This window comes from Papaver somniferum, chromosome 5 (genome assembly GCF_003573695.1).
Source record: "Papaver somniferum cultivar HN1 chromosome 5, ASM357369v1, whole genome shotgun sequence".
Classification (NCBI taxonomy): Eukaryota; Viridiplantae; Streptophyta; class Magnoliopsida; order Ranunculales; family Papaveraceae; genus Papaver; species Papaver somniferum.
Window position 1 is genome coordinate 162,537,722 of NC_039362.1, and position 10,592 is coordinate 162,548,313.

The 10,592-nt window shown below is 34.1% G+C and overlaps 1 long non-coding RNA gene and 1 pseudogene across 2 annotated transcripts; one reads left to right on the forward strand and one right to left on the reverse strand.

Moving 5' to 3' along the window:
• Window positions 1-338: 338 nt before the first annotated feature.
• LOC113279966 lies at window positions 339-7,410 on the reverse strand (annotated as a pseudogene).
• A 1,336-nt stretch (window positions 7,411-8,746) lies between these two features.
• Window positions 8,747-10,326, forward strand: LOC113278048. 2 transcript variants are annotated; one of them, XR_003325274.1, is made up of 5 exons: window positions 8,747-8,819; window positions 8,921-9,015; window positions 9,111-9,168; window positions 9,328-9,438; window positions 9,952-10,326. It is a non-coding gene; the product is annotated as an uncharacterized LOC113278048 (long non-coding RNA). The 2 variants fall into 2 exon arrangements; XR_003325273.1 differs by having other exon boundaries at window positions 8,921-9,005.
• Window positions 10,327-10,592: the final 266 nt, after the last annotated feature.

Below are 10,592 nucleotides of genomic sequence, written 5' to 3' on the forward strand. Positions count from 1 at the left end.
ACAGTTATTCGGCAGGTAAAAAACAACTAACAACTCAAAATGCATACCAGATATTTAAAAGAGGTTCTAACAGTAAAATCAAGATGAAAACAGGACCTAATCTACCCCAACTTTTATATATCTACATTAATCCTAATTCAATCTATTATAATCCAGAATCATAAAGATTCTTTTAAGAAACATTATAAATCCACTTTGATTCAGGTAAACTAGTATCTATTTTTATCCACATAAATCATGATCCAATATACCCATATTAGTGTTACATCCCTTCAGAAAATAATGTGGCGTCAACACCTGCTAAAACCTATCGGTACATACAAGTAGTGATGCTTTAGTCATTTGCCACCCTCCCATTGGCGATTCAAGGAGGCACTCCGCCTAAACCAATTGTATTCAGGAAGCCTCCGGATGGGTCCCATGGCCGCAATCGCTATATCCTGCACCAGAAGAAAACAAATGGTGATACATGAAACAATAGAAACTGCATCGCATGTAATGCTCATGGGTTTCTGCCTTTATAAGGGAGACGTGATAAATTCATATTGTTTCATACCCGATCCGATATAAAACGGTTGGCGACACGCTTGATGGTACTTGCGTCCACTGCTTCAATCCTAGCAAACAGGCAAATGAAATTCTTCTGCCAAAAGCAAGTAGCTGCGAGCAAACAAGTAAATCAAGATATAAAAGCTAATATGAAGAAAATTTTGATTGTATTCTCCACCACTGGATGTTGAACCAAATCAATTGTACAGAGAAACAACGGAGACCCCATATATGAACACTTAAAAATATGTTTCCTTTCTTATTCTCATAAGATCAAGTTATTTGGAGATTCAGAGAGCTTTTGTTAGGGTACCGATGCTAACTCGTCATAAATCCATGGATAGAATTCAACTCTAAAACCGGTCTACAAGTTGATAGACCCCACTGATTTATAAACTACGCGATTCTACACCATCTAAGCATCGTGGGCCTAAGGTCCCAACATCCCACCCCGCTTCTTGACTACCAGTATTCGATGCGGTGACAATTACGCCCATATATAGGTGCTCCCATGCTTTAGTCCATCCTATAGACGCCCATATATAGGTGCTCCCACGCTTTAGTCCAGCCTATAGGTCACCCCTTCATTGGAAGGGGTTTGGTTCGTGGTGGTTGACTCTGATACCAAATGTTAGGGTGCCAACCCTAACTCGTCATACACTCATGGGTAAAACTCAACTCTAAAACCGCAACGTGGGACTAAGGTTCCAACAGCTTTGAAGTTACCTGACTACCAATAGCATCAGCAACTGAGGTGGTCCCATCAAGTTCGAGCAGAATAGAAGACTTCAACTGCGAAACAACTTCATGTTAGTGGTAGCTGCTTATAACAAAAAACAATACAAACTTCCTAGTATCCATAAGTATAAATTGTTGCCTTTTTTATGGATTAACAACGAATCACGTTTAGACTTTAGTTTTAACAAAACTGGATCAGTGCTATCCTGCTCGGAGTGTGGTTAAATTTCAGATCATGTACTCAAGTTAGAGGCATCCTAGTAAATAAGATCAACTAAAAAGTGTGCACCTACTGATAGATGAGTAAGACCCATATATATTTTAAAGCATGACAATTGAGAAAGACTCTCTTCTAGTCTCATTTATAACATATAATTTTCTTCCATCAAAATGAAGAAGTTCTAATCTGAAGACCTAGTTAACAAGATATTTCTATTGGTTCCCACACATGTATATAAACTAAGGTATATGTTATTATACTACTTGTTTGTGTCCAACTAATAATAAAACATGTGAGTAACTAGTGCGTTTCGCACCTAATTTGCACATGAAATTATGCCCAGTAAATAGACATGTGGGACCTTACGGGCATGCTAATTTACTTGGAAACATTGACAGCACCAAAACATGGTACCCTAACACAAAATCAATCACCAAATGAGGTAAGATCAGGCCGATATTCAACTTCAATTCGTAGCGTAAATGTTTTAATCACAAAGTTAAAGGGTACTTTTGAGATAAGAAAAAAAACTAAAACATAAACAAAACGAGTAAAAATATTATCCTTCAGTGGTTTATCCAAATCAAAAGAGCTATCCAGGAAAAATCCAAATTTATAGATGAAGGAGAAATTTAGACTGAATGCATTCAACTTTAGCATGTTGATAGCTACCCACATTATTAGTGGCTGCACCAGGTTAGGGCTCAGGTGAGCCAAACTCTTCATATATTTAGCCACTTTTTATAACAGTTTAGATATCAAAATGAAATATTTCTCAAATCATGCCAAGCAAATAGAAATCATGAGTTAAACAGCTAACAATATGGAGATATAAATTGCCGTGACTGTTACGGGCGCTATTAGAACTGGGAACATTCACGGCCCTTTACCTCCTTTTCCAGGTATGAAATACAATTATAACAAAAGAGGTGAAGGTTATTGGCTAGGGTATTCAAAACCCTGAGTAACCACCACTTGTCTCTCTAATCCATTCTTTTGTACTCTTTCAGTCTTATCTTATGTCAGTTGTTCAGGAAGTTGAAGGATGTAAAATACTTTACATGTCTGAACGAGAGATATACCAGCACCCTGCATAGGAAGTTTGTTCCACAATAATTGTTGAAATTCCTATTTCATAATTTTTTTAACCCATAAGCAGTTTAGTCTTGAAAACCTACCCCATATGATTCTTGTCGAAGCACATATTGTCCTTACGAGGGATTTATAGTCCCGTCCATGAACTGTTGTTTTATCATTTTAACAAAAACGAAAAATTGAAGAAAAGAAAACAAATCTTACAGTGTGCAAACGCAGTTTATGCTAAATAATGGTGTCAACTAATGTGATGGAGGTACATCGGGATTCATGTGTTGCACAAGACCCAGTTGTTGTTCCTTGGACTATTCTTAATCCTTGGAGAATTTGGTCTTACCATTATCCAATTTCCATGAATGAGCTGGGGTTAGCCAGTTATGCCACTACATCCCTGCCCACCAGTACCCACACACATGCACATCCTTTTTCTTGTGTTTTTCTTTAAATTTACTCCTTTACTAAAATTTTCATGGATGGATGGGATAGCCCCCCTTCTTCCTCAATAGAGGAATAAGTGTGCTTACAAAAGGATAAAAATACCTGACCTTATCCAGTCAAGATTACATAAGGCCAGCAAAAGCCAAGGTTTGAAATTGTCCACGAAATATGTAAGCAAGTGAGCAGCACGAAGAGATACCTGATTACAACTGCGGATGACATCAGCTTCTGAAACTCGGTATTTTAACTTGTTTATCTCATACATAATTGCATGGGCCAATTCATCCAAGCAATCCGCGTGAGATCAATGGACAGGAAAACTAAATAATTAGAAATTTAGAATCATCAAACTGTTAACACTAACTACGACTGCTTTTAAATCAAGGAAGCACAAAAGGACAAAGCTTTGAATTGCAAAATGCAACATTAAGCACAGAAAAAAATTGGTTATGTAGTAAGAATTATAGAAGTCCCAAACGGGAAACACTAGGTAGATGAACTAGATAAATGCGACTGTGAAGGATACAAAAGAGAGCAGCTGGCAAAGGAAACGGTTGACATGAAAACATTTTCAACCACTCCTGCAAATGGTTCATTTTAAGGTACACAGGTAGTTTCCTTGCATTATACCAAATTAAGACACAAAAATAACAAGACATGCAAGCAAATAGTAAGAAAACCAAAAGTAAGATTCTGGTACAAGTAGAACTCCTGATGCAACAGTAGAAGTTAATGATGTGGAACTAGAAGAGTGGAATAAAGTGTGCAGTTTATTATATGGATCTAGATAGTGCTCCTGGTCCAGATGGATTTGCTGGTTGGTTACAAATATGCTTGGGAGATTATTGGTGGTGATTTGATACATCAGTTTTCTTGGAGCAGGGGTTTTATTCCTCAAAGGTATGAATGCAATTTTTTTATTCTTACTTCCAAAGGTGCAGTGCAAAAAAAGCCAGTCAATTTAGACCAATTGGATTAAGTAATTTTTGTTTCAAAGTTATAACTAAGATCCTGACTACAAGAAGTCTTGTTATAGATGTAGTAGTTTCCCTGCAACAGGGAGCTTTCATAAATGGAATAAACATTCAGAACCAAATAGCTTTAGCTTCTGAATTGATAAATGAATTTGGAAACTACAAGAAGAGGGGGCAATGTTGGGTTGAAACTGGATATTACTCGAGCTTGTGACTCTCTTAGTTGGAATTTTCTGTTTCAAGCAATGAGACATCATGATTATTCTGAAAAATTTATTCAGCAGTTACAAGTGTTATTTCAATCTACTATAGTGTCTGTGATGGTAAATGGAGATCTAGTGGGCCACTTCTCACTGGGTGGAGAGACTTGAAGCAAGGTGACCCATTATCAGCCTTTTTTTTTGTTATAGCAGAAGCTGTTTTGAGCAAGATTCTACATGCAATGGTGATAGAAAAGAAATTGATTCCTATGCTGAATGAAAATGGAGTTCAACCTCCGCATGTATTTTTTTGCCGATGAAATTTTTTGTTTTGCGGTCGTGATAAGAGGAATGTGAGTAAACTAATGAAGACTTTAAGAGAATATCAGAAATCTTCTCGTCACATGATAAGTATGGAGAAGAGAAAATGTGTTGTTGGAGATACTAGTAATGCAAGGAGATTACGAATTGCTGACCTGTGCAACATTAGTTCCTGGATTTATTAAATCAAGTCATGCTTGGAATTGTGTGGATATGTTGCAGAATAAACTGGCTGATTGGAAACGGAAGCTTCTATCTTTTCAGGAAAGGTTAATTTTGGGTAAATTTGAGTTATGCAGCATTTTAATTTATAATATGTATGTCTATAAGTGACCTAAAATGGGATGAAGTTTGTTCTCCAGTTGCAGTGGGTGGGTCTTGGATTAAGAAAGTTAGAGGTCATTAATAAAGCTCTATTTATGAAATTAGCATGGAAAATGCAGAATGGTGATGATGAATGGTCAAAAAAATTTAGAAGCCGTCTTATAAAGCAAAAAATAAATAAATGAAAAGAAGGGTAGCAATTAAATTATAAAATAAAAAAACTAAAAGAAGAACTGTCAGATATTTAAACTAGAAAAATATTCTGAGCAAAGGATAAAACCAAGCGTGATCTTACCTTGGCACAGGCGTACACACCAAACAGACCAGCATCCCTATAGTTTTTATTGAAAGGCATCAAGCTCTCAGCAATATCATCAATGGCAACCCTCTGAGCAAGCTCTGAACTGTTCACAAATTCCCGAAGGTCCAAAATGAAACGAATGTTAACAGCCAAACCACCACCAGGTAAGGAAACAGGTTACAGCATAAAATCTCCCAAATGAAGCATTGTCTTTGAAGAAACACACTCACCCTATGAATTTTCCAAACACTGTGCTCTTACTCCAAGAACCTAGCATGAACTGCATAACCATTAAAGCAATTGAATCCGGGTCTGTCAAAGATGCTTCTTTGAATGCAACAGCAAAATGAGCAAGGGGAACACCATCGTCAATTATTCTAACCTGGAGTTGGCATAAATGAGAAAAAAATTGGGTATAGTACAGCGTTAATAAACGAAAGAAACAATAGTACTCATAAAACAAAAAACAGATATTTCAAAGATCCAAAAAAAAAAAGTAGATGCACCTCAGAAGCGGTGAAAATTGTTGGTTCTTTAGATGCCAGGTGAGAAGCAGTAGTAGGATCAGTTGGCAGGTCCGCAATTAACTTCTTTACTTTGTCAGCGATATCCTCGTGCTTTACAGCCCCAGCAGCAGCAATGACCTGATACATTGATAAGGTTTCTTAAGTTGCCGACGAATGGTAAAATGTAAATAAACTGTGGTTTGCTAATAGAGTCCAAACTGTAAGTGTCCATCAGTTGAGTTGGTCAGGCACTTAGTTATTGTACCAAGGGGTTTGGTTCTGAATCCCACTTACACCGGGATAGATTGGTGATTATAAAGAGGTCTCTTAAAAAAAGAAATAGAAAAAAAGGTAAGTAATTAGCTTTTCCAATGTGTACTTACCATTCTAGGAGGTGTGTAATGAGTTGAAATGAAATTGACAATTTTATTTCTGTGGATTGTCTTGATAACATGATCAGGCCCCAATACAGTTCTACCTAGAGGAGAGGACTGGAACGCTGCAGTATGCAGATGATCAAAAATAAGTTTCTCAGGACATCTCTCAACCTGGGGTGGTTAAAAAAAAACATACACAGCATCAGCTTGTTTTACATAAAATTAAATCCAAAAATGATTCACAATTAGCAAATAGATAAGAGAACACATTTGTATCTAGAGAATATAACTGCAAGTTTAGAAATTTTCTCACCGCTTGTTTCTCTTGGAGAATAATATTTCTTAAAGAGTCGACATCTTGATAACTATAATACGAATTCTTCTGCAAAATGTCAGCTATAATATAAAGTGCATTAGGAACATACTTATCTCTGACCGTCAGATTATAAGCAGTATATTCCCTAGCAGTTTTAGCACTCAAACACCCTCCCATATCCTGAATCTTTTCTTGCCTTTCTTCCTTTGACATCCTACATGCTGCAGTTAACTTTATATGCTCAACATAATGAGCAGCGCCACTAGTCTCATCAGTATCATGTCTACTCCCTGCATCAATCCAAGCACTTATGGTTGCTGTTTTAGCAGCTAAATTAGATTCAGTAGCAACTCTTAAACCGTTCGGAAGGGTAGTAACTCGAGTTTCAGGAAAAGAAAGGATTATTGAGGGATCAATTACAACAGGATGGGGTAAACTGTATTTGAGAAACTTAGAGCCTGTTTGGTACAGTTTTCAAAAACAGTTTCCAAAAATAGTTTTCCACTGTTTTAAAAACATACTCTTTTTTCCTTGTTTTCATTTTCTAAAAATTGTTTGGTAAATTGTTTTTCAAAACAAGGAAAATCAACTAAATCGTATCAAATGTAAAGATTCGTCTAAGAGATAGTGATATTATCCATGACTCACTTGCAGTCATTCCCCCGATCTCTTACTTTGTTTTGAATAGAAAAAAAAAACCAAGAAAAAAAAGAGAAAACACAAAAAACAATAATTTGTTGTTTTCACTTTTTTGTTTTCAGAAACAGATAGAAAACATTTTCTAAAAATGTCCCTACCAAACACGTTTTCTCCTGTTTTTTGTTTTCTCTGATTTTAAAAACAGAAAACTGTTTTTGAAAACTATACCAAACAGGCTCTTAGGGTTTGATTTTTCCAGACGATTTGATTCAATCAATGCCGCTGGTTGATCACAGGTGACCATCAAGCTTGGACCAGATGATTGTGAAGTTGAAATAAATGGACAAGTATGAGTGAGATTGTTGAGTTTTCGAACAGTATGAGTTTTTCTTAAGGAATGCTTCAATCCCATGGCTAGAGTTTCCCTTTTAAAAAAAAAAAAAAAACTAGAATATGACCCGTGCGGCAGCTGCCCGGGAAATACCGATTCTCTATGTAAAAATAGAATTTTTCTGGAGACCTGGTTAATTGGAGCTTCTGGTTAATTCTGGCCCCATCATAAATAGATTTTTGGTAATTAATAAAATTTCGGCCAATAAAATTTGAGGAAAATATTTTCGGCCCCACAATATATTTTTTAATCAATCATATCCAATAATTCATTTTACCTAAAATAGTTAGATCTAATAAAATCTCATATCATTACCAAAAATGTATTTAACAATAAAATTCTTAAATATATCGAATGAAATCACATCAAAATATTTTTTTCATCACGATTTCAACATAAAATAAAATCAACTATTAAATTAATTAAAAAAAAATATTTAATGTCCAAATTACATTTCTTATAAATATATTAATCATAAGTACATTACCCAAATATTCTACTACCAATTAAACTAACCTAATTGCAGTATACAATTCCAAAGTAAATAAAAAGGTATTGATCAAATTTTGGTCAATGATTAAAATTTAAAATCAAAATACATAAAGTTGTAGAAAATTACCTGTAAATATCGGATGCGTACCTCCTCTTCCGCAAAGAAAGAAAATGATTTCTAATTCTTCCCAATAGTCAAGATACAATCGTTAATAGATAAACATGATGAACTAGATATGATATTTAGCAAAACTTTGAAAAAGAGGAACAAAAAAGAAATGTCAGGAAAAACTAAAAGTGCAACCCAATAGAATACAATGAACATATCTCAATATTTTGATTTATTAATTAATATGGCATATTTCATAAAGAAATAAAAAACAAATATTGTAAGAAAAAAATTCTTATTCCTAAATGTAGGGAATATACTCAATATTTTCGGAGAAAAATACCACAACAAATAAGATGCAAATTTTCGGTAAATTTGGGACAAAAATATTGCAGTACTAAATGCGTATATCTTTTAGTTATATTTAGGACAAAAATAACGCAGTAACTAAATGCGTCTATCCAAAAATAGTGAATATCAAATATTTTAAATATTACATAATTCTTAAGAATCGGTATTGTTTCCTAAATAGAGTTGTTTTTCATGGAATCTTCGGCCATGGTTACTCTAGAATACTGCAACAAATAAGATGTAAATTTTAGAAACCATTCTCATTTCCTGGACATGTAGGATATTTTCGTTATTTTTAGAACAAAAATATTGTAATAATTAAATGGGGCTATCAAAAAATACTGGATATCCAATATTTTAAATATTATATAACTTTTAAGAATAGGTGTTGTTTCCAGAGTTTTTTTTTTTACGGAATTTTCGGTCTTGATTACTCCATATATAAAGCTCTCGAACAAACGCCAAACCTAGCTTGCAGGTTGCTTTTTTTTTTTACTAGGTTTTTATATTCTTCTATTTCATGTAGTTTTTGGTTCTTTTTCTTATCCATTTTGTTGTTGTTGTTTGTTTTGCATGTAGCATTGGTTGCAGCACTGGGAGGTCGCGGTTCTTTTGAAGTTTCTAATGATAATAATGTTGCGGTGGTGGTAATAATAAAATTGCGGTAATGAGAGGTCATGGTTCTTTTAAAGCTTTGCGATGATAACAATGAACTCACACTAGGTATAAAATATTAAATCGTTTTTTTTTTGTTTTTTTGTTATTTCAGGGATTTTTCATTTTTTTGGTTTTGCAGTTGGTGAGATTTCTTCTCAAAGGGAGATTAGGTGATAAAACTAAACCTTCTTTTTTTCCATGGGAGTTTTCATTGTTTTATCATACTTCTTATCTATGTTTTTTTGCGATTTTTATTTGTGCTATTCTTTTCTTTTCTTTGATTTTAAACCTCTTATTTCACTTTGTTTTTGGGTGGGTGATCTATACAGATAATGCAGAGAATTTTTTCAATGATAACCCGACTTCCGATAAATCAAAGGTGGCGATGATTGTTATCACATTCGAGAGAGGATCATGTAAATACTACATCTCGGCTCATGGTTAGTAGTCTTAGATGATCATGTGTGTATTTTTAAAAGATGCACCTAATACAAGACAAGTTGAATTGTCTACTGAGTGGGATATTAAATGGAACGTTTTTCGAGTTACAAATGATTTTATGCTTTGTTTTGTGTTTATTATTTCGATACGTTGTTTCTCTTTAATGGAAATGAACTTATAGCAGGACTATGCAGAATAAAAATTTCATAATAATTCATGTCGATGCTTTTATTTCTTTAAAAGTAATATAGCAAGATACTACGAATTGCATTCCCATGAAATGATTTGATATTGTCCCTTTCATCTGAGATTTCTTTCCCTACTTCGTATATGAGTTACTATTTGAGTCTAAATATGAATTCAAATACCTACACTAACATGTGCATTACCGGTGGTTAAGTGTAACTCTTACGATGTAAAGAAAAATAATATTCTTTAGTTCATTGCATGTTCATTTTCCTTTATTTATATTTATTTTATTAATTCCTTTACCTTCGTTGGTTTATTTCAAGGTTGGACCTATGGATGTTGAGGTCAAGCAAAGAAAAATTGCTAATCAGAGAAAATGGACCAGGAAACCAACAACAACGAACGCCCTGAAAATGTATATTTTCGAATTAGTTTTTTACATTGTACTCTGTGAAGAACTTTTTTTTGTCTCTTTTTTCGTTTTGTATTTATTTGTAGTTTTCCTGACAGTATATATCTGGGAGTTTGATAAAGCCTTTTGTTTTACCAATATGAGAATTTGGTAGATATAATTTGTTGCATGTCTAAAAACGAAAAAAGAGATTTTTTGCAAGACATGCATATTTTAGTCAATGGATTCAGAATCAATGAAGTGACTGCTAAAAGGATATCTATCTAAACTTTAGCGTGTCTTGAAACAACTCTAAGTATGATGAGTACAACATTGTCTATATTAGGTTTAGATACATACTTCTTGAAGAAGATATAACCCTTGATTTAATTGAACGTGTGAAGGTGTCAAGTATACAACATTGCCTATATTAGGTTTAGATACATACTTCATGAAGAAGATACCACATTGCCTATATTATTTGAAAAAATATTGGACGTGTGAAGGTGTCAAGTATTCATCAAAATTGAGGAAATATGAATCCATTGGAAAGTTTTTTTTTTTTTGTGCAAG